Source organism: Semicossyphus pulcher, unplaced genomic scaffold, assembly GCF_022749685.1.
Source record: "Semicossyphus pulcher isolate SPU_LCO1_2020_fin unplaced genomic scaffold, fSemPul1.0.p SCAF_1, whole genome shotgun sequence".
Classification (NCBI taxonomy): Eukaryota; Metazoa; Chordata; class Actinopteri; order Labriformes; family Labridae; genus Semicossyphus; species Semicossyphus pulcher.
Window position 1 is genome coordinate 6,680,915 of NW_027211603.1, and position 21,706 is coordinate 6,702,620.

Below are 21,706 nucleotides of genomic sequence, written 5' to 3' on the forward strand. Positions count from 1 at the left end.
GCCAGGTTTTGTACGGACAGGCTTGGGGGGCCTCGGAGACGACAGTTTCCCCAGCTTCATTAAAACCACCTCAAAATGACAATATCCCTTTACACGGACGCAGATGGAAAGCTATAGCAAAAATGACTCTGTTGTGGAAGCTCCTCAGAGGGGAGTTTGCGAGCAACTTCCTCTCCTGTCCGCTGGACTTCGTGCACAAAAATTTCTTTTTTTTCTTCTCAAGAGGACTATGATTATCTCCGAGCTCAGAGGATGGTCGAGATGTGGATGTCTTCCAAGGTATGTAGCCTGCAGTGCGTGTGTGACAGTGATTTTTATGCAGTGATGATGAAAGCGACTTGCAGTGTCACGGGGTGAGCCAAAAATGCTCCTGAAAATATGGAGAAATATCAGAGAGATGATTAATACAACCCTCACTACTTACTATGTTTACAACACATTTAATCATATCTGTCTTTGGTATTCATTTACAACACTAAGCTGTCCCCAAGTACAAACAATGACGCATGCTTACACATGCATAAAATACTGTAGATGGACGCGGGCCAAATATGGCACACATTCCAAACAGCATGTGGTCAGATCATGTTTCTCCTATGCCAACTCAGGTCCTATACAACAATTTCACAAACACATTCTCATTAATAATAGCTGTTAACGACCTCATTCAAGGTGACATCAGGTCAGAACGTGTGCCAAATCACCACTGAGCTGCACATGACTGAAAGGTTAACAAATGCAGCTCGAGAACAAACTCTGAAACTGATGTTAAAGTGCTACAGTTTGCTCCCTGATAATTAGTTTAGTGTATTATTCTCGTTTTGTTGTTTGTTTTGCTGTCCAGTCATTTTACTGATGGTAGTCTCACCTGCCACAGCAGGTGTAGCATGTAGTTGTTCCAAATGAAGCCAGAGGATATTGTTTCACTGTATTTATCAGGCTAAACCATGACTATTATGATTTTAAATGGCACCTACATCTATTCATTGTTGTTCTTCCCATATTAAATGGCCATGCAAACCTCAAAGCCCTGCTCCATTCATGATTTTTTTTAATCTTGTTGTTACGTCATTTGGATGTTCTGGCTTCAGTTTGAAGAATGACGTCTGCGCAGAGTGTGACGCTAGTAACCTGTCTTCACAGTAACCTGCTGACTGCCTGAAAGTCTCTCTGTATTCACCTTAAAGCTCAGATTAACACGAGTACATAGGAGCAGGTTTTCATCACATCAGGGACAGCTTGAAAGCCAGTCATGGTCAAATACGCAGACAAGTGTGGAAACGTTAAGGCTCTGATGCACCAACACAGAGAACAGACTTTTCAGTGAAGTCAGAGGCATCATTCTGCAGTCAAACCTTTGAAATGTTAAATATTTGCATCATCAGAGATGCCGGATTTTTCATTGAGGATGGAGTAGATGTTACTGTAAGAATACAGTTTACTTTATTTCAAAAGAAATACAGCAGATACATTATTTCATAAATGAAAGAGTTATTTATGTCGTAATCTACCTAATGATGTGTGTGAGGGTCTTTAAATAGAGCAAAGTCTCACATGGTTAACACATACTACAAGAGGTGTAGTATATGTTCATTATATAAACAAATACAGGGACAAATAATATACATTTTTGCATTTGAAATATCTTAAAACCATACATGTTAGATATTTCGTAGAGTTGTGTACTATCATCTCAGATGTCTATTAGAGGTAACCTTGCTTTTCAGTTGGCTCTCTGTCTTCAGGGAATCTTGCAACTATTTAAAGTAAAAATCTTAAAGATTTTCATTTAAATAAACGTCACTGTCTATCGCCGAATGAGGTAACACGATGGTGATTGAGCCTATGGCCCACTGATGAAAGACTTTGCATTTGCAGTATTACAGACTGGGTGTCTGGTGCGACTTCTGCAGAAAAAAATCACAAGCGCGCCCAGTTAGTGACGCGTTTTCCATCAGCCAGCAGTGGTTGGTCTGCCAGAGAGGGTAGGCGGAGCTAAGCGGCTGCTTTTCCGGTCTCTGCAAGTGTTGCAAGTAAACAGTAATCTACTATGGCTGAACAAACAAAGAAAAGATCGATGACTACAGATACAACTTCAACAATAAGTGACAATCCAAAGAAAAAGAAACAAACTCAACGCTCAGATGAAGGCAAACAGTCTAAAAAGGAAAGCGACCGTCAGCGAGGAAAATCAAGAGTTACAACCGGAGCCAACCGTGGACGTTTGCTCCCGCAATTGCCTTTTATCGCCAAATAGAACGCAACTGAGAACTTGGAGATTATCAGTTTGTGTAGAAAGATGTGACATGAGATGATTTAAAGCTACCTGAATCAATTTTAAAGTTTTCCGTAAACACGATTTCTGCCTGAGTCACATTACATACATCTCCTTTGGCTGATGTTTAACAATGAAGACAACAACTCCCATGATCGTACAGTACTACATGACTTTATCAAAGTACATCTTTTGTTATTGTTTTGATCGAGAGCCCCCGAGCTGCAGGGATTATATACTGTGTGTTGGAACTGCGGGGTCATGGGAACTATGGGTCTTTGAAACAGTGTTGCATGATGGGAAAACATTAAGAAACCATGATAATTGTTCTCTCCGAAAGGTTAAAGAGCCAACATGTCACTTTGAAGGACTTTGCAGGGTTTTGAGGACTGAGTATAGATACTTACAAATATGCCAGCATTTGTCTCATTCAGTAGTCATCTGCATTCATACAGTGGATCCACACACGCTGTCACTCACTCCATCAGCGCATCTTAGCATTCCCCAGCACACACTCACTGCATCAGGGCATAATCACCTATCTCTCCAGTGTTTGTATCCTCAGAAGAACTATTCATGCAAGATATTTTCAACACCTGCACCCACCACCAAACACACACAGCAGCGTCATGGCCCCGAGCCAGCTCCTCTTGATACCTCACACTTAGCACTTACATAATGTGGCTTATTGCAAGAGGCGCAATCCAAACCGTTTTCAAAGCAAAGTGTGTGGGTCAGGCATATTCTTAGGCCTGTAGCTGCTGAGCTGACGGTGAAAACAGCCCGTATCATCCGGCGCCACAGGACAGAGCTGAATGGCTTTCACTGCGTCCTGTCGTCACGTGCGCACCGGCTCTTTGTAGTGCAGATTTAGACCATATGGCCGGGCCATGTGATGTGACAAATGGAGAGTTATTTATGGTGATTTCTTAAAAAGTATCCCATGCTTGTTGAAGGACATTGAGGAGAGCTGGAAGGAAAGTGAGTGTGCGGTATGTAATGTTAGACTGGGTTACGTAATAATACAGAACAGAGTACATGTGAGTCAGACTGACTTACAGAAGGTTATTACTAATCAATGAACACTGTAGCTGCTGTCACTTACCTGTTGAAGGCATTAAACATTTGCTGGTTGTAGCGTCCCCTCTGTAATGATGCTGGCCGTCTTACATGAAGACTTCTGGGGGTTTTGACCTGTTGGACAGACAAAATAAAAGTTTAAACATATTGTGAGAGAGTTATCTGCTCTTGTCAATATGCCTATCTAATGTGGAGTTATGAATTTATTGACATAGTTACTGATAATGAAAGAAGAGGCACCTGTAAGACTGAGCTACACTTTTTAAACAGACTGTGGATGGACTGCTTATTGATAAATATTGTGTGCTATGCTCCACTCCACTCTGGTATACAGTGCAGAAGTAGACAACAGTGATTCAGCTTTTCTCCACACTTGTACACTGCACAGAACCAAACCTGGATTATCAGCCGAGCAAAGTCGACAACCGCTCCAGACTTTTTACTCAGTCTTAAGGGTATGTCTGAAGACCCTGGCTCTCGAGCAGCTTTCAGTGGGTCGCAGATGTGTGCTTGAAAAAAAAAAGCTGTGGCCAAAAGTCTATGTTGTACTTTTATTTTGAAGGACATGGGTTTCGTATGATGTGCATGCAGTGGTAGTGTAGTTTATTCACACTCCGTGTAATGATTGGGTAATCCAGCTACAGTTACATTTACATTCTTGAAACTCGGTGAGCCCTAATGTAGTTTATGTTGCACTTTTTTACTTCATTTCTGTTGAGAAAAGGCTGCTAATTGAATGAATTACAGAGGGAATATATTCCTCTTATGCACTGCCGTCTGCTGGTCATTTTGCTTGACTATTATACTGTTGTGTTTTGACATGATGTGATGTTTCATTCCATCTCAGGTCCAAACAGATTTTGATTAAATAAATTTGAGTGGTTAAAAAATATGGGTCGTGCTTCATCATTAAGGAGGTGGTGGTGGCTCCTGAGGCTATACCAGTTGAGAACCACTGTCTCAAGCGACTGGGCCACTGTCCAAAAGTAGTACTAATATTATTTTAATTAAACAGTTCGTCTATTAAAATGCATTATCTAATTTGTCCAAGAGTCCTAGCCAAAACAGCAGAGTAGAGTAGCTTACATCATGTCCCTAAACACTTTATAACATTCACATTTAGCACAATAACACGGGATATAAGAGGCAAAGGATTAAGTCAAGTCTGGATGTTTAATTGGACCCAAAGGGGAAACTGGGTGTGCAGCAGTAAAAGCTGTAATAACCAATGACTGTACGACGCGTCTCAATCTGCTCTCATTGTACGAAATTGAAGCCAAAATAGTCCCCGTGATAGGCGCTGCCATCTTGCAATAGTGACAATATTTGGAGCGAGAGTTGCGCAGATCAGCGGGTGGAGTCGCTGTAGCCACTTCCGCTAACCAAAACACACACTCATCTTACAGGAAAAAAAGACAACAAAGATCCCGCACGCTGGTGTATTTAACAGCAGAACAGCTTCTTGTGTCGGTCGGAAGCAGACGTTCATAGATATGGAAACTTCAGTGACTGTAGTGATTGTTTTAGTTACGTCTCCTCTTGTCGATCCTCCTCTACTCTGCTAATCAGGAACAGATCGGTTGCAGGAGCCATATTTGTCAACAGAGCTGTCAATCATCATTTTTACAGCATCAAATAACTAATTAAAACTAAACTTGTCAGAAAAATGAACACTTGGACATAAATCAGCATGATAAGAACTAACTATAATGACAGAAACCATGTTTGAGAAAAATGTATTTGATGTGTATTTAGATTTTATAGTTTGACTCATGTCCCATCTGTTAACATGGAGGAGGCGGGCTTTATGACCTATACTGCAGCCAGTCAGCAGGGCGCTATATGTGTTGGCCTCACTTTTACGGAGCTGTTATGACATCCCTCTTTTATACAGTCTTTGGTTATAACACAAAATACGACACAATTACGTACTACACATAACAAGAAGTAAAAACAAACAGTACCTAAGACTCCATGTTCAAGTTCTACTAAGATTAAAACCAATATTTACCAAGCGTAGATGGAAGGAAGAGCTGATGTAGCTTCAACTACTGGAGTTTAGTAAGAAATGGCTGGAGGTATGAAGATGTATTTTTATCTGCTGGTTTTGGCTTGTAGGTGTTTAAAGTTCAACCCTTTGTGCACCTTTGTTCAAGGTCTGTAGCAGCATCACAGGTACTCAATAGGAAAGTGTGTCTTATATTGGTAGTTTGTGAAGTAGAAACACTGGCAGATTTGAGGGAAACAATTAATGTGGGAATGTGTGTAGTGAGGCTCCTCACCTAAACACTCTATGTTCAAGTTGTACTTAGATTGAAACCAATATTTACCAAGCGTAGCTGGGGGTGGAGCTGATGTTAGCTTTTACTGGAGAAGGCTGGAGGTATGAAGATGTATTTTTATTTGTCGGTTTTGGCTTGTAGGTATTGAAAGCAGGAACCTTTATTCACCTTTGTTCAAGGTCTGTAGCAGCATCACAGGTGCTCCAAAGGAAAGTGTGTCTTATATTGATCTTGGTTTGTTTGTAGGATTTGAGGGAATAATGCATTGTGTGAATGTGTGCTGTGAGGCTCCTGAGGGCCCTTACCTGGCCTTGCATAGCATGGAACAAACTGTTAGCGTCGTAGTAGCATTGTCTTACAATCATTCATCTTTTACCATCCTAGAAAAGCCAAGCTACTATATAAGGTGCCTTTTATGAGGAAATTACATGTTAGGGAAAGTTGGTCAGTGTTTTAGGAAGGATGTAGAGGTCGACCGGTGCATACTGAGTTTCTATTTCAAGCATAATGTGCAGCATCTCTGCAGTGTTTTAGAGTCTACTGTGTAGCTCATGACAGCCATACATGATGATTTATGCAAGAGGGGGGAAAATCCCTTACATGCTAAATATAATGAATGTACTTATATGTAAAACAGCCCTTAACAAAGGTAATATGGTCTGAAGCTGACAAAAGGCTCAACTACTTAAAGACAGAGCAGCTCCAGAGCGAAAATGTCTGAAAAGCCTCGGAGTTAATCTGATCTTTTCAAACTGTGCAGATTAAAAGTAACAGGCCTGTATTCAGCTTTTCCATTGTGGTTATCACTCTGCCATCTACATTCACAGACGTCTTATTGAATTATGCTCCTCACAGCCCACATTTAATGTGATAGGCGACACTTCCAGATTGAAACAACCTGCTCTGCATAACAGAAGCCAAATTGTGCTGACAGACATAGGTCAAAGCTGCGGCTGACCCTGTTGACAAATGGCTCATTTAGCTGCTCAAAAAAAAGACTCCTACCTGCAGCCAAGACACCCATCCATCTTTTACATCCGCTCAAACCTGGTCAGGGTCACAGGGGGCTGGAGCACATCCCAGCATTCACTGGGGGAGAGGCTGGACAGGCTGCCAGTTACTCACAGAGCTGAAAGAAAGACAGAAAAAAAGACATTTTGACTCATTTTAACTCCTCAGAGGAATGTGAAAGTTCCAGTTTACCTATCTGCATGTCCAAAGTTTACTCATACAAAGACAAAGAGAACATGTTCTTAAGACAGTGCAGAGGAGTTAGGACAACCTTGCACTATACAATTATGGCTGCGACATCACGTCAACCTCCATTGCCCCCCCTTTATATTAGCTAATGCAGCCTAATGCAAAGAGTCCTTCAGTAAATCCTTCTCAAAGGCTCTAATGTTCAGTAAACACAACACAGTTCAAGAGCACAACAAACTACAACCTTCGAAATGACTGTGCAGTTAAATCAACACCTTTTTACACATCTTTAACAAAAACTACGTTAAACCTTTATGAATGTAGTCATGTCAAGCTTATTTTATTCACACAACACACTCTGTCGAAACATGACATGGTTTGATAGTTATACTTAAAGTTGTAATCTTGAAGATCTCAGTTTCGTTCTCTTTGGCGACACCTATGGCGATAAACGGTAACTGCGGAAGCACACTTCCCAGATATCCAGGCAGTGCTGCATGTGTGACGTCCACGGTTGGCTCCGGTTGTAACTCTTGATTTTCCTTGCTGACGGTCGCTTTCCTTTTTAGACTGTTTGCCTTCATCTGAGCGTCCAATTTGTTTCTTTTTCTTTGGATTTTCACTTATTTTTGAAGTTGTATCTGTAGTCATCCCTCTTTTCTTTGTTTGTTCAGCCATAGTAGATTACTGTTTACTCGCAACACTTGCAGAGAGCGGAAAAGCAGCCGCTTAGCTCCGCCTACCCTCTCTGGCAGACCAACCACTGCTGGGTGATGGAAAACGCGTCACTAACTGGGCGATTTTTCTGCGAAAGTCACACCAACACCCAGTCTGCAATGCTGCAAATGCAAAGGCTTTCATCAGTGGGCCATAGGCTCAATCACCATTGTGTTACCTCATTTGGCGACAGATAGAGACTTAACAGATGTTTATTTAAATGAAAATCTTCAAGATTAACGCTTTAAAGCTCCTGTGAGGAACTATCGGTTTGTGTTGATTTTGCCGCTGCTGTGGACAAAGTGGTGCTCTTATCTCTTTGCTGATCTTGTCCTGTACATGTGTAAGACGTGTTTTTAAGATCTCATCCTGAACATGCAAACGTGTCACTTACTGTGAATCTTTGCCGTAACTGTAAAGATATAATCACTCTTGTCACCGATGGTCTCATTTGCTTTTGTAGGTCATATAGAGGCATTCAGTTCATTTCATAACCGGCTCCTCACAGGAGCTTTAATAAGCTAATTAATGAATGTAACGATAAACCATATTAATTTCATCCCATCTGTGTAGCACAGCCATTTAATCCAAATGTATGTTTTTATGGTGCTCATGTAATGCAGTAGTAGGACGTGTGTAACACATGCAGCGACTGCATCCAGCACTGTTCAGGAGACATGATGAAAGTATGATTCCAGTACAAGAGATGAGAAATGAACGTGAAACTAAGTGTCAGGTTGTTACTGTAACAATAGTGCATCATGTGTAGAGTGTGTTATTTGAGATCTGAATGTACAGGTTGAATATTAAAAGGCTCTGTACACCAAAATAAGTGTTTTCATCCTAATCATGGCTGCTTAAATCTCAAAACAAATGTTTCAAATTAATTCCTTTTTCACCCAAATATACTGCAGCTGCACTGCTTATGTATGCTAGCTTGCAGTCTTCTTCTTTCCTTCCTTTGCTCTTGCGTTGGTACTTTTTTCACATTAACACAGAAGCCATTGACAGAAATGTGTATTGTGTTACTTGTATGGCTGTGCACTTCTTCTGGCATGTGGCAGATACAAGATACATCAACCCATTGCTCTATGGTGGTCAGAATCTCTGCAGGTTACCTTTAATGTGATACCGCAACTAAGAGGCCTTTTTTCAGGCAACTGAACATTTTTAGCTCTGTTTTTTTTCTATGCGAGTGCACAAATGCATTCACAATAGGCCACTCTTTTCAGTCGAGAAACAGAGATGTCAGGCAAACAATGTGTACAAGCCCCACAAACAGCCCGAAGGACAGATCTAAACAGCCCAAATAAGTGAATTCACCGAGGCTATGTAGGAGATTTAAACATTTTATCAGCTCATTACAGCCTGCAGAAAATAATTATGTTAAGAATGTGACCTGGAAAGTTCATCTCTGTTACATTTTTCCCACTGATCAAGCCGGCCTTTTTTTTTAATAAACATAATACGTTTGTGGAAAAATCATTAATCAAGCCAAATTGCACAGATTGCAACAACATAATAACTGCCTGATTGTTTGAGAAAAGAATCTTACTTGTTATTGTTTTAGGTATTTATGGCAAATGATCTTTTGCATATACGAGCCATCATGCCTCTCCTGATAAAATCTTTTTCTTGGAAGTAATCAAAGCAACTCTAAAAGAAAAAAACAAAAGAAACAGAGCTGAAGTTCATGCGGCTGGAATGTCTTCGTCTGTCTTGCCATTACATTCATCAGGTCTGATAAAGAGCGTTCAGCTAGCTGCGTAGCCAACACACACAACAGGCGATCCCAGCTGGTGTCACTGTGTGAGTATTTACGATAGCTCTTGTCTCCTTAAAAAACGAGCCGTCTCAAGCTATCTTTTATTAAAATTATTGACGAATAATTTAAAGAGAGAGGGACTAAATCATCAATTTTAACCCTAGAAGTTACTGTTGACTCTGATTATTAATGAGCTGCAGTCCAGACCTGGGAGAAAGAGTGAGCCAAAGTAGGAAGACATGACCAATCGCATGACCAGCATTTTTTGTTAGCATGTCTAGCTAACTAGCTTACTACCCAAAGCAGACAACTAATGTATGAATTTTAAGACCAACAAGTACATCATTAACTATAACATCCTTAAAAAAGCCTAACTCTTACACTTTTATCTGGTAGTATTTCCCTGCTTTGTTGTAGTCTGTTCTGTATGATATAAGAGTTTATGCTAACATTAGCGAGGGGGGGATCTTTGCGATTTGTAAAATAAAGAAAGATGGGCATTTAAAATGCAGGTTAAATGGTGAAAAAACTATTTAGCTATTATCAATATTTGAACTCAACTAGGGACAAGAGTTGAAAATTAGCAAAAGCTATAAACTCTCTGTGCAACACATCGGTTTCATGCTCTGTACTGGAACTATGTTAAATTGCATCGTCCCTATCAAATAACATAGATTCAAATTTAAAGTCAAGATGGCTGAATGAAATTTAAAGGCGCAGGTTCTAAGGAGTATAATATGAGTAGGCTATGAGCTTTAGGTGTATGACGTTGACACATTAACTCAGGGAAACAGATAAACATTGGACATATGGAAGAAAAAAAAACACTGCTCAGAACATAAAAAGTATGACATGTTTAAAGGTCTCAAAAATGTATCATACTATGCAGATTTTAAGATGGCAAATAAAAGGAACTTATGAAATGGAAGATTTGCTTTATGTTACAATAGTTAAACCCAAAAGCTGCAATGTTAAAAGTGAAACAAAGTGTTTGAAAAGACTGGAAGCAGCCCAACAGGTTGACGTTAGAATAAAATATGGCTCAGATTTTACATATTTCCTATTAAATTTAAATCACTGGGACTACCTTGGCCTGCACTGCAATAAAACAAGTCAGCGGGAAACATTAAAAGTCACTCTTAGACAGGGTTTTCACCCAACTCATGGAGCTAAATTAGCTTGAATTAACAAGCTAGCTGCAGTTGATAAAATCAGCCAGAGACAGCTGTCATTTAAAGGACAAATAAAGGGCATATTGTTAAAAACTACAACTACAAAGAATTTGGTCATAAATCTGCCCCCATTGTTACTGTAAACTGCAAATGTGCTGTGTAACACAGTCAGCAGGACAACTTGCCCTTTCAGTGACCAATTACCCGCTCCAGGCTAATATCTTACCTGCTCCAGGCCATCATGTAATTGACAAAGTCTGTTTGTCGCCTCCCATTTTCCAGGTAAACAAAATGTTCACAGCCCCGTCTGACGAGAGAGGTTAATAAAGCACTCTTGGGATTACAGCCTCGGTGTAAGTCTAAACCAGCTTGCGGTTTCCATGTAACAGTTACATAATGTCCGTCTATTGAAGGATAGCAACCTGAGTCTTTGCACCATCCACTGAATCCCCTCTTTCTAATTGGCTGCATTAATCCGACAGTATCTGAGGCTTTATTGTGTTACTTCATTCTAGACGTGAAGATTGTATTGCTAATTACACATATGCCTCCGTGTTGGGTTTCTGCACCCAGAGGAAAATCATCTGCTGCTGGATGCTATTGCCTTACAGCTATTAGAGAGAAACAGCAGTTGTTTCATTTATGTGTTTAAAAGAGAAAAGCTTATTTGGCTTATAGGTTCCAAAATAAGGACAAAAAGTATAGACAAAATAAATCAATATTTACAATATGGAAAGGTGTACTGCTCTGTCGGTTAACCTGCTGTGCACACACAGGTATGTTTGGTCAAAATGTTGATTAGGTTTGCTGTCACACTCAGACAATCTGGGGCAGCAGAGGATTACAGATTTGTCATGGCTTTGGGAAAGGTAAGCATTTCAAAGATTTGTCATATCAACTTTAGGTTGGGTTTTTTTTTTTAACCTTCATTCTCCAGAGTGCCACCTCAAATCCCACAGTGCTGCAGCTTTTTTTATGAACAAGCTGGAGATTTGATTAAATGCAGCAGCTGCTCAACTATAAAAAAGTTTTCTCCCTCTCTCTCTCTCTCTCTCTTGCTGGCTGTGAAGATGAGCTGGTGAGCAGAGGACGGGGGCGCCCTGCTGGTCCTGTAAACTTTTGAGGGGCCGCAGATGCTGATCCCGCTGTGGGACTTGAGAAACACGCACTCAAACACGCATCAGTATGTGTCGACAACATCATTGGAGAGTGAACTTGATAGCCATGCATGAACTACAAGAGGCATCTGTTGTAAAAAGTAATAGCGACAGCTCTCTCAACATTTGTTGGGTATATTATTAATTGGTTACAGTTAGCATGCACTGAGAATTGCAACCATGATTACCTGGACAAAAAAACATATATTAGATACTTTCTGTGTCTGTATCAGCTCCTACAGATTAGCATAGCATTATCATTTAAAGTAGGGATGCACCGATGCATTGGCTGAACATTGGAATTGGGTGATATCGGCCGATAGGCGAATAAGGTGGCATGCGCCGATGGCAGTAGCCGATGTTTTTATTATTTAACAGCTTTGATTCTGCAGTAAATTTGATTGTAACATAAAAGTATTTATGTTTTCAGAAAGATTTTTGTTAGGCTATGTAAGCACTGAAAAATGTTTGTACTATGACCAGGTGATTCTAAAACAGGCTAGAGAGGCTTTTCAGGTTATTCTTTGGAAAAAGATTATTTTTATGTGAAAGAAGTAAAAAAAAAAAAAGATTGGCAATTTGAAAGATTGATTTATGCTTCAATCTCTTCTATCTCAAAAGCTGTGTCCCAATCCAGGGGCTGCAGCCTTTGAAGGAGGCTTTCCACGGAAGATGCTCCATTCATAGCCTGCGTAGACCGTTAAAGCCGAACCTGAACCTGACCTAACCTTGCGGCACCAAACACCTCTCCTGTCGCCTAGCAACAGGTAGCTAGCAGGCTAACTAGCTAGCATAACTAACGTTGCGTAAGTTAACCTATTATTTTAAAGATAATTTGTTTCAAGGGCCCTTTCGTTTTCTTTAAACATGTGTAACGCTAGCTATTGGAGATGAAACCAAAAACTTTTACATTTTAAAGTGTATTCCTCGGCTGTTTAAAAGTCCAAAGTACAAATCTAGAAAAAAAACAAGGCCACAAACCAAAAAAGGATGAGAGAGAAAATGTCAAAGCAATAAAACTAACCCTGCAGCTTGTTTGAAAGAGTGCAGAGGAAAGCAGAAAATATTTATGGAAATGTAACATGTAGCAGTTTGTAAAGAAAGTTTGTCAAACAGTTAAAACATAACTAAGCAGTCCAGTTGTCCTGTGTACCACAGGAGGAAATTTTGCCCACAAAAAGCAAAGTTTGATTTAGTTTTAGGGACTTTGAATGTTTCACATAACCAAACCTTTCTACTCACACATTTTTAGCCCTCTGCCAGTGCTGGAGAAATGTCTTGCTGAACAAAAGATTTTTTTCTTGTATTAATTTATAAACTGATCACAATCTTCTTGAACGCTACAAGGCACAGTACAGTATGCAGCCACTGTGCATTTGCAAATAGTGTAAGTAGGGAAGAGGATTTGGGGGAACATCTGTGCGTGGGGAGGCGAGCCCTGACGCTATTATGGCTAAATCCCAGCAAAAAAGTGCTCTTAACATATTCTTTGTACATCTTTACAACCTTTCATCAAAATAGCCAAGCACGCCTTTCTTATGTTTGACCAGAACCTTCACTGAAACTTGACATTTGGAGGTTGGTAGCTAGAAGGTTGTTGTTAAACATAGCAGTGGGGACGTGGTTAACTTTAAGACACAGATAGCTGTAAGGTTGGAAATTCTATCTGAAACAGGCACCCGATGACATCTTACACAAACATTGGACATCCTGTGAGTCAGACTAAATTTGTCTCATGAACTGAAATCTCTGTGTCCAACTGTCTGCACAAATGCAGCTCTTATTGTGCACCAAATTTCTAAACAAGCATCATTTACACAACAAACAAACAAATGCTACTTGCTGAGGCTGTGTACCATGCTGTTCATGAGGTTTGTTTGCTCTACCTATGTCACTGTATTATTTTGAAAGGTCTTAGCATGTTCGTCATAGCCTTAAAGGGCCTTAAATGTGGACACAGAGTGGGTTTAGGCATGACATTGTACATACAGAAACTCTTAGCTTGCTTGGAATGATGTGTTCACATCCTGTTCGTACTTAATGTAACATGAGGCCCATGAGAGTCCTATCAGTTTGTCTTATCTAAGCTGAAATTTCTTTGTGGTAAAATAACTCAACGTATGCAACTTCAGGCCTCATGGCTTGTTTACGTCTTCTTATTTCGGCTGCTCTGTGTGTAAATACTTGAAAAATGTTAAATCAGCAGTATATATCACGCTTTGTTTTCATAGTCTCTCATTGGATCAGGGGCGGTCAGAACTTCAGCTAAATGTTGTTTATCTAAAAATACCTCTGGCTACTCGTGATTAGATTAGACAACAGACAAATTCTCCCTTTCCTGTCCAGCAAGGACTCGTGTAGGACAAACCTGATGACGTGGGCACGGAGAGGTCAGACAGTGCCTCACATTAATGTGCTGTCATTGTCTACATTATTATACATCATTGTGGATGTGATATGACGCTTGTGCAGTTACTAATTTATTTTTGCAAGGCAAAGCACATTCAAATTTCACTCCCTCTGTCCTATTTAACAACAGACGAGTACACACTTATTATGCACAAAGTGAACCTGTAGGTTTAACAGCTGTTTTTTCAATGAAAACATCTGCTCTTTGGGTATACATTGATGAATAATGTAACCCAAATAACAGGCGTTAGAGAGGCGCTGACTAATGCTGAGTCAAATTACATTAATAATGTAGGCCTGCTATATTCAGCTCCAGCATACATCTCATGCAGCTTTAACTTTAACTAAATAATCCTTCAGCTGATTTCATTTGAGATTTTCAGTTCTCATGACCATATATGTGTTAAAGCAGCAGTGATGATGATTGGTGTTTATTTACATTTTTTGGAGACTAAATCCAGTGAACCTTACATGTTAAGAGTACTTAAAATGAATGATAAAGAATACTTTTAACAGGAATTAAAGGCCCAGCAATGGTAGTTCTTTTTATTGATTCAAATGTACAATATGTTCTTTTAAAGTTGCATAAAAATGTTGCTAACGCTGCATCTCTACAGAGCGTATAAGCTGGAGAATTGTTTGGTTATTCAGGCTGCAGATTTTTGTGCTCTCAATAAAATCACACACAAAATAAAATCAGTTTCTTCCGGGATCAGCGCTGCCACTTTATGCAGTTGGTGACCCAGCCTTTGCATTTTATTGAAATGCAAACTAGCTTAGAAACTCACTTCGCTCAGCTGGCATGGCATCCTTAAATATTAGGATGCATGACAATACATATTACAGTGTTTTGGCTGATCAGATACGAATTTGTTTTTTATATTAGCCAGAGAATACAGCAGAAGAAATGCAGCAGCTGGCTGTGCCTGCTCCCACAATGCATCCCGGTACAATTAAGTCCTGCTGTCCAAGCGAGGCGAGACGGGCAAGCAGCTTTTCTGTACAGTATAGCACACACTAAGGAGGTGAGTTGTGACATTCACGAATGATCTGATTCTTTTGAACGGCTCTTTGGTGCAACCGACGGGAACCGAGTCGTAGGTGAGAGACGTTCTTTTTATAGTTGTGCCCAAATTTCACTGCCTGCCCGAGATCCACTCCCCTTCATGCTGAATTACAGGCAGCTTTTTATGATATGGCACAATCTTGTGTAATGTTTACAACACAGGTCGAGTAATTTAGTGCTGCTAAACCTAGTCCACACATGGAGCCATGAGATCCAGCTTCCTTCAAAGAGCCATAATTTCCACCACTACTTGAGAGACTTTGCTCCTTGTCTACTGGATAGTAAAACAGGCAACTGTTTGTTAATGCGTTAGCTACACCAACTCGTAATATGATGTCAGAGTTGTGGACTACCAGCTTGTTTTGGAGTTTTTCAGCTGGTATTCCATTAGTGCATCATAAAGCTAGTTCTCCTTGAAGGTACAGCAGTTGAATGGTTGTGATACATGCAGTGTTTTACATCATGTGTTTTTGACCGGGGCATTTGTACAAGGTGATGAACATGGGAGATTTTACACCACCTGTTACATTGTTTGCTCTTAAAGACGCATAAAGACTTGCAACTTATCAGCTAGATAAGCTGCTAGCTTTATGATGAGAATGTGGTCTTTTAAACGTGGGACTGCCAGTGCTCTTACATACACTCATACTGTACAATAACTTGGAATCTTTCTACTTTGTTTGCTACGACTCAACTTCAAGTTTATCTAACAAACTTGTGTGTCTGCTCTGAGAAATCTCAGAGTACTTTTGCTTGTTTTTCTTGCTCTGTCAGACATTAGCTGCTTGACAAACTGCAGCAGCTTGACAAAATGTTTCCATGATTACATCCTACACAGTTTGATAGCGCTGTCAGTGAGCACTATATCACCATTATCTAACAGACATTACAGATGTATTGTATATTACTCACTGTTGGTGCTGTTCAACAGAGACAACTTGAGGGTGAATTCAGATACAATCGGCACATTATTCATTGCAGTGATGCCTCTTATCTGAGCATTTCTTCACTAGTTCTGGACAGTCTGACAGACGTAAATGTTAAACGCTGATAGGTAATATTGTGTTATGTAACCGCCACGTGCGCAGTCAACATCAATTACAGTCAGACAGCCTCCAGTTTCACCCCATGGTCAGTCTAGGCCGGCGCGGACAGGGAAAACACAAATCGTAGAAGAGCTTGGATCAGGGGGCGTCTCCTCCTGTATCGATCACTGTTATGTAAACTTGAGCCTGGCGCTCCAACATTAAAGCCTTCTCGGCTTTTGTCCTGCCCCAGCAGCGTTTGTACGTGCGGAAAAATGGCTGCCATGACCAGACCTCCACAGACCTCGTCTCCCACTCGTTCTCTCTGCTCTCCTGCTTTGGAGTGACTCGATGCTTTTATGTGGAGTGACTAATCCTCGCTCTAAAGGGCCCGGGGTGTATCTCAATGCGTGTGCGTGCGTGCGGGTATTGTGCGTGCGCAAGCTGAATGCTGTACGCGACCTATCAGCTTGCCGGGGCTTGACTCGCTTACATGAAGATGAGTCAGTTTCAGGGTCTGCAAAGACCGAGATCCCCCACACACACTTCATCTCGATCCATGCAAAGGGTTTGGATTGTAATTGTGCTGAAGAGTTAGTGTGTACCATAACGCTGTAGTGCCAATTCATACGCATGTAAGGACGCTCGGATGAGACAGTTACAGTGAGAGCAGGAGGTCAGAGGTCAGGCTGAAGAGTGCAGAATGCCACAAACGATAACATTCACTGTGTGCCTGTTTTATACTGGGAGAGCTGGAAAATGATGCTGGGCCCAGTTATAAAAAACAACAGGGTGAAGAACAAAAGGAATCTTAATATTCTGAGACTGTAAAAGGTTGCTTGTAGTTAGAGACACATTGATGACAGCACGTGTGCTCTATTCATTCATCATATTCATTCATCCATAATTAATATTTCTCTTGTCACTAAAACCTCCTTATCATTCATAAATTAAGTAAACACAGTAAGAAAAATATCCGTAATAAATCAAAGCATCCCTCAAAGTCAGAACTGAAATGAATATTTTATACAGCTGATAAAAAAGGACAAGTTGTTATGGAAGAAGGGGGGTGTTGGTTTTAAAGCAACTCTTCCTTTGTGTTTCTGCTCACCCAACCCTGCAGCTGTCTTTGGCTGCAGTTCCCTTCAGAGCAAAATAAATCAATTTTAATAGGTACAGAAAGGGATGCATGGATGGATATTTTCCGCCAATACAGATACCAAGAACTTCCTGCTTCTCATGGGGAGAACTGAATAAAATAACCACTTATATCACATTTTGTATCTTTAAAATAGGTAAATAAACTATGCAATTTTTTATCTGCACTGCGGTGTTTAAGAAAATAAATGTTAAAGAGGGGGTATTATGCTGTCTCACCTTTAAAGACATATATATAATGTTACAATGTTGGATGTCCAGACTAAACGTGGGCTAAGTTTCAAACCTGTAGGTAAAAGTATGTTGGAGTAATCCCCAGGTTTCTTAGCTCAGTCTGCAGGCTGCTGTGAACGCCAGGTTTCACACAATTTTTTCTACACCTCAGCAGACTTCAGAGAGCTGGCCAATCAGAAGAAAGCAGGCTTGTAGGGGCGGGGTTTCTTAAAGGGCCAGAGCTGACTGAGTCGTTTCAGGCAGAGGCTGGGTGAGGGCCTGCACAGAGCACCAGCGTGAGAAAAGTTAGGAGTTTTTGTAGCTGTAAATTATGCTAAGCTACTCCACAGGTATCACAGAGTGAAATATGATGCTTGAAATTAGCATAATACCCCCCCTTTAATATACTGTATGTAAGTCTAAACCAACATATGTTATAACTATGATAAGCTAATAACAGCCGATAACTGTGTATCTTCAAGTACAACACTACACTATATGATTCTTGGTTTTGTTGCTATCACTGCTGTTTCTTCTGTTATTATTTCGTCATTCTAAGAAAGCCTGTCAAGCACCTGTTCAATGAGCCGTGATGCTCCCCTTCAGTTTGAGTATTCCTTCTGTGTGAATGCACAAAATGCAGCGATCATTATGTAGGTGGGACGGCACTGTGGCTCGGAGTTGTGCACTATCATCACGCAGCAGGAAGGTCGTTGGTTTGGGTAAAGATAATGATTACATAGATGTAGGTGATTTACTCAGCAGTTATTGACTTGCCTGAAACTAATATTTTAACATAGAGTGCACAACATTGGGACTATATTTGTTTTCGTTTCTGGGTCAAGTGTTTTAACTGTTAGTCTTGGATCTGTGTTTGTGGGGAAATTTCTAGTGCTTGTGCTGTTTCTCCCTGTTTCATCATGCTACATCGGATATCGTGGACCTCCTATTTGCTTTGATAACACATTTATAATGTATTTGTTCACTGCTTAGATGAGGTTAAAGTAGGCTTATGAAAGAAAGATTGTGGTGGGTGTCATATATTGTCTTTAACGCCTCTCTCTACAGGGCACTGTCACTGTAAACAGAAATAGAGAGCTGAGGGAAAGGAATAACATTTTATGGAAATTAATTCAAAGCAGCAGCTGGCCAACGAGTGAATCACTGCACTGAAATATCTACCAACCGATTCCTACACACTTTATCTCCAGCAAGACTTTTTCTATGCGTATGTGTTTTCGACTCTCTCCGATTTGTTTTCCCAATAACGTGATGGGAAATCTAATTGCTGCCTGGATTATGTGGATTTTATAAGTGAAGGAAAAGCTACAATTTAGTATCAAACAAAAAGACAGGATGCTTGAGTTCATGCTGGGAATACAAAGTGAACCACTTTGACTCGAAAGTCCTGAATCCTTTGCATGGTTAGCTTTAGGTACCCTGGTTAGGATTAGGAACAGATCGGACTTTCACATGTTATAGTTCAACGCCTTTATTCTCATGCTTCAAGTCACTCTGGATTTTTTGGCATTAAGGACAAACACATAATCCCTAATATCAAGCATGTCCGATGAGAAACCTTTCCTATATCTTCTGTTTTTATGGTTATGTGTAGATATTTTGGGGTATGTGGTTATTCATATTCTTGGTATGTTTGATGAGAGGGCTGAGACAACTCAGATCACTAAATGCAAAATCAAAGTGTCCCAGGTGAAGCAAAAGTGTGGCTACAACTCCTGAGTAAAACTCTACTACATAAAACAAGACAGCAGATATTGTAGTTATTAGTAATGTTTGGAAATGTGGGTAGGCTGATTCTGTTTAATTTGTACAGAGCAAGGCTAGCTTCTTCCCCCTGCTTCCAGTCTTTGTGCTAAGCTAAGCTAACCCACTGATGGCTGTAGCTTCACATTGGGCCCTGAGAGTGGCATCAATAGGTGCTTTTCGGCAGCGGGAACTTTCCCCAGGAGCTAGGAACCTTTTGAGGAACCCTGTGCGTTACTACAACCATATATTGTATTTCAAGGGAAGATATAGAGGAAAACATTACATTTATTGTCTGTAAAAATCTTACAAATGCATTTAATATCGTCATATTGCGCCTTGGCAGATACAATCATTGAGAACATTTCCCCATTTTATTGTTTTATCTATTTCAAAATGTGTTCTAGCTTCAACTATTAGTCGACTGATTGGTAAAAGGTTAATTAGCAACTATTTTCATCATCGAATTATTGTTCGTGTCATTTTTTATAAAGCAAAACCAACCAAACATTCGGAAGGTCCACTTTCTCAATTGTGAGAATATGCCTTTTTTCTGGTTTTGGAAAGCACCTTGTATTCTAAGATACTGTGTGTACATATTTTTGACTGTTTTCTGTGGCTATATTGACATAACATTTATTTGATTGATCAAAAAAATAATCTGCAGTAGTAGTCTAGGCAAGGCAAGTGTATTTATAGAGCACCATTCATACATAGAGCACTTCAAAGTACTTTACACAGTTGAAGACAGAGCAATAAGAACATTTAAAAGATATGTCACATCAGGAAAAATAGATGCAAAAAACCCAAAATATATGAAGATATAAGTTGAGGCCGGTCAGAACACTACAACAGCATATGCTTAAGCTTAAAGTTTATAATGAAAATCATAATTGCATCCTATTGCATACAAGTATAGGTTGTAGGAGACTTTAGGAGGATTTGTGAAGCATGACACTCAAACAGTATTCAGGCAGATCTTGCAAATTGGGTGTGCTTTAAAATGTCCCGTTAACTAATGATGAGCGCCATATTCAATATATATTTAGAGTATATGTTAGGATCAGTTGTACATGTAGATACAGTAGTAAAAGCCCTCAAGTGCCAAAGAGTGGACAGGCTACTGAGGACACAGTGTTTGATATGAAACTTCATGTTGTACAAATATCAAGTTGAAGCATCTGTCCAGTACGGAGGTGGAGCAGTGGTTGAATTGTCGGTACACATCCCCGATACGGGCTGAAATTACACTTGAGCTGCCGTGTTTGCTCAGACATCTTCTCCTTCTGTCTTCGGCAAATATCTGCTGAATGTAAACCGGAGACCTGTGTGATTAACCAAACTGCTCGGCTGTTTCCCTCTGTGGCACATCGCTGCCTTCCTCCCTCCCTGCTCGCCTCTTTGATCACACACACACACACACACACACACTCTCTTACACACAACACACACCCTCCCACCGGCTTCCACAGGTTCAGCTTTCCTTTGATTTCATTTACTGCAGTGGGTCGGTTTTAATTTATTTATGCTCCTTTACCTCTCATTCAGATAATTTGTTATCGTGCCTCTCTGCTCCCCGTCTCTCTCTGCTGATCCGATCCAATTTGGCTCCAATTAGTGGATTCTTGATGACTTTTTCGAGGTGAGAGCTGTGGTTCATTTTTTTTTTCTCTGCCTCTCTGCTGATAAATTAATAACCTCTGAATAAGGTTTGGCGGACAATGCATTTGCCTGTGTGGATTGGGCTTTTGTGACAGGTTATTGCCATCTAACTGCTCTTGGTTTTTATATTCATAGTTTAAATAGTCTGAAATGGTCACAGTTGGTTATTTCTGAAGCAAAAACAACATTGTAAGTTTTAGGAAAACATGCTGTGGGTTAAAATAATAACTCAGTGTGGATTTTTGGTTTCAAAAAGGACACGAACCCTGGTCCCTCTGGTAAAGGTCCAGCGCTGTTGACCCGTACATCGCCCCAAACCGACTCCCCTGGCAGACTTTGTAGCTCTTTATCCAATGTCACCTTACTTTCCACATTGCTAGACTGGAGTTGGACTGAGTGTCCAATTTTGCAGTGGATGCGTTTACATTGGAGTTAGCTGAGAGCCTGCGCATCAGAAACAGACATAAACTGTATAAAAGAAGTGCAAGTAACCAGTCAATCAAGTGACATCACGCGCTGGTCTTTGGACTTTGGCGTTTTGGGCTTCACCATCTTTGTCTTTTGGAGAAGTAACCGTATTTGGAAGACAGGGTGGAAACATGTTGCTTAGTCTTCTAGTTAAAAGGCCACAAACTAATGCATACCCTTTAAATGATAACAGGCTGATTGTCCACCAGTATACCTTGGAAATTGAGCAAATTAGCTACAAAGGGCTACGCCTCCGTTTTGCTTTGATCCATGTCTTATTTTACCATTAAAGT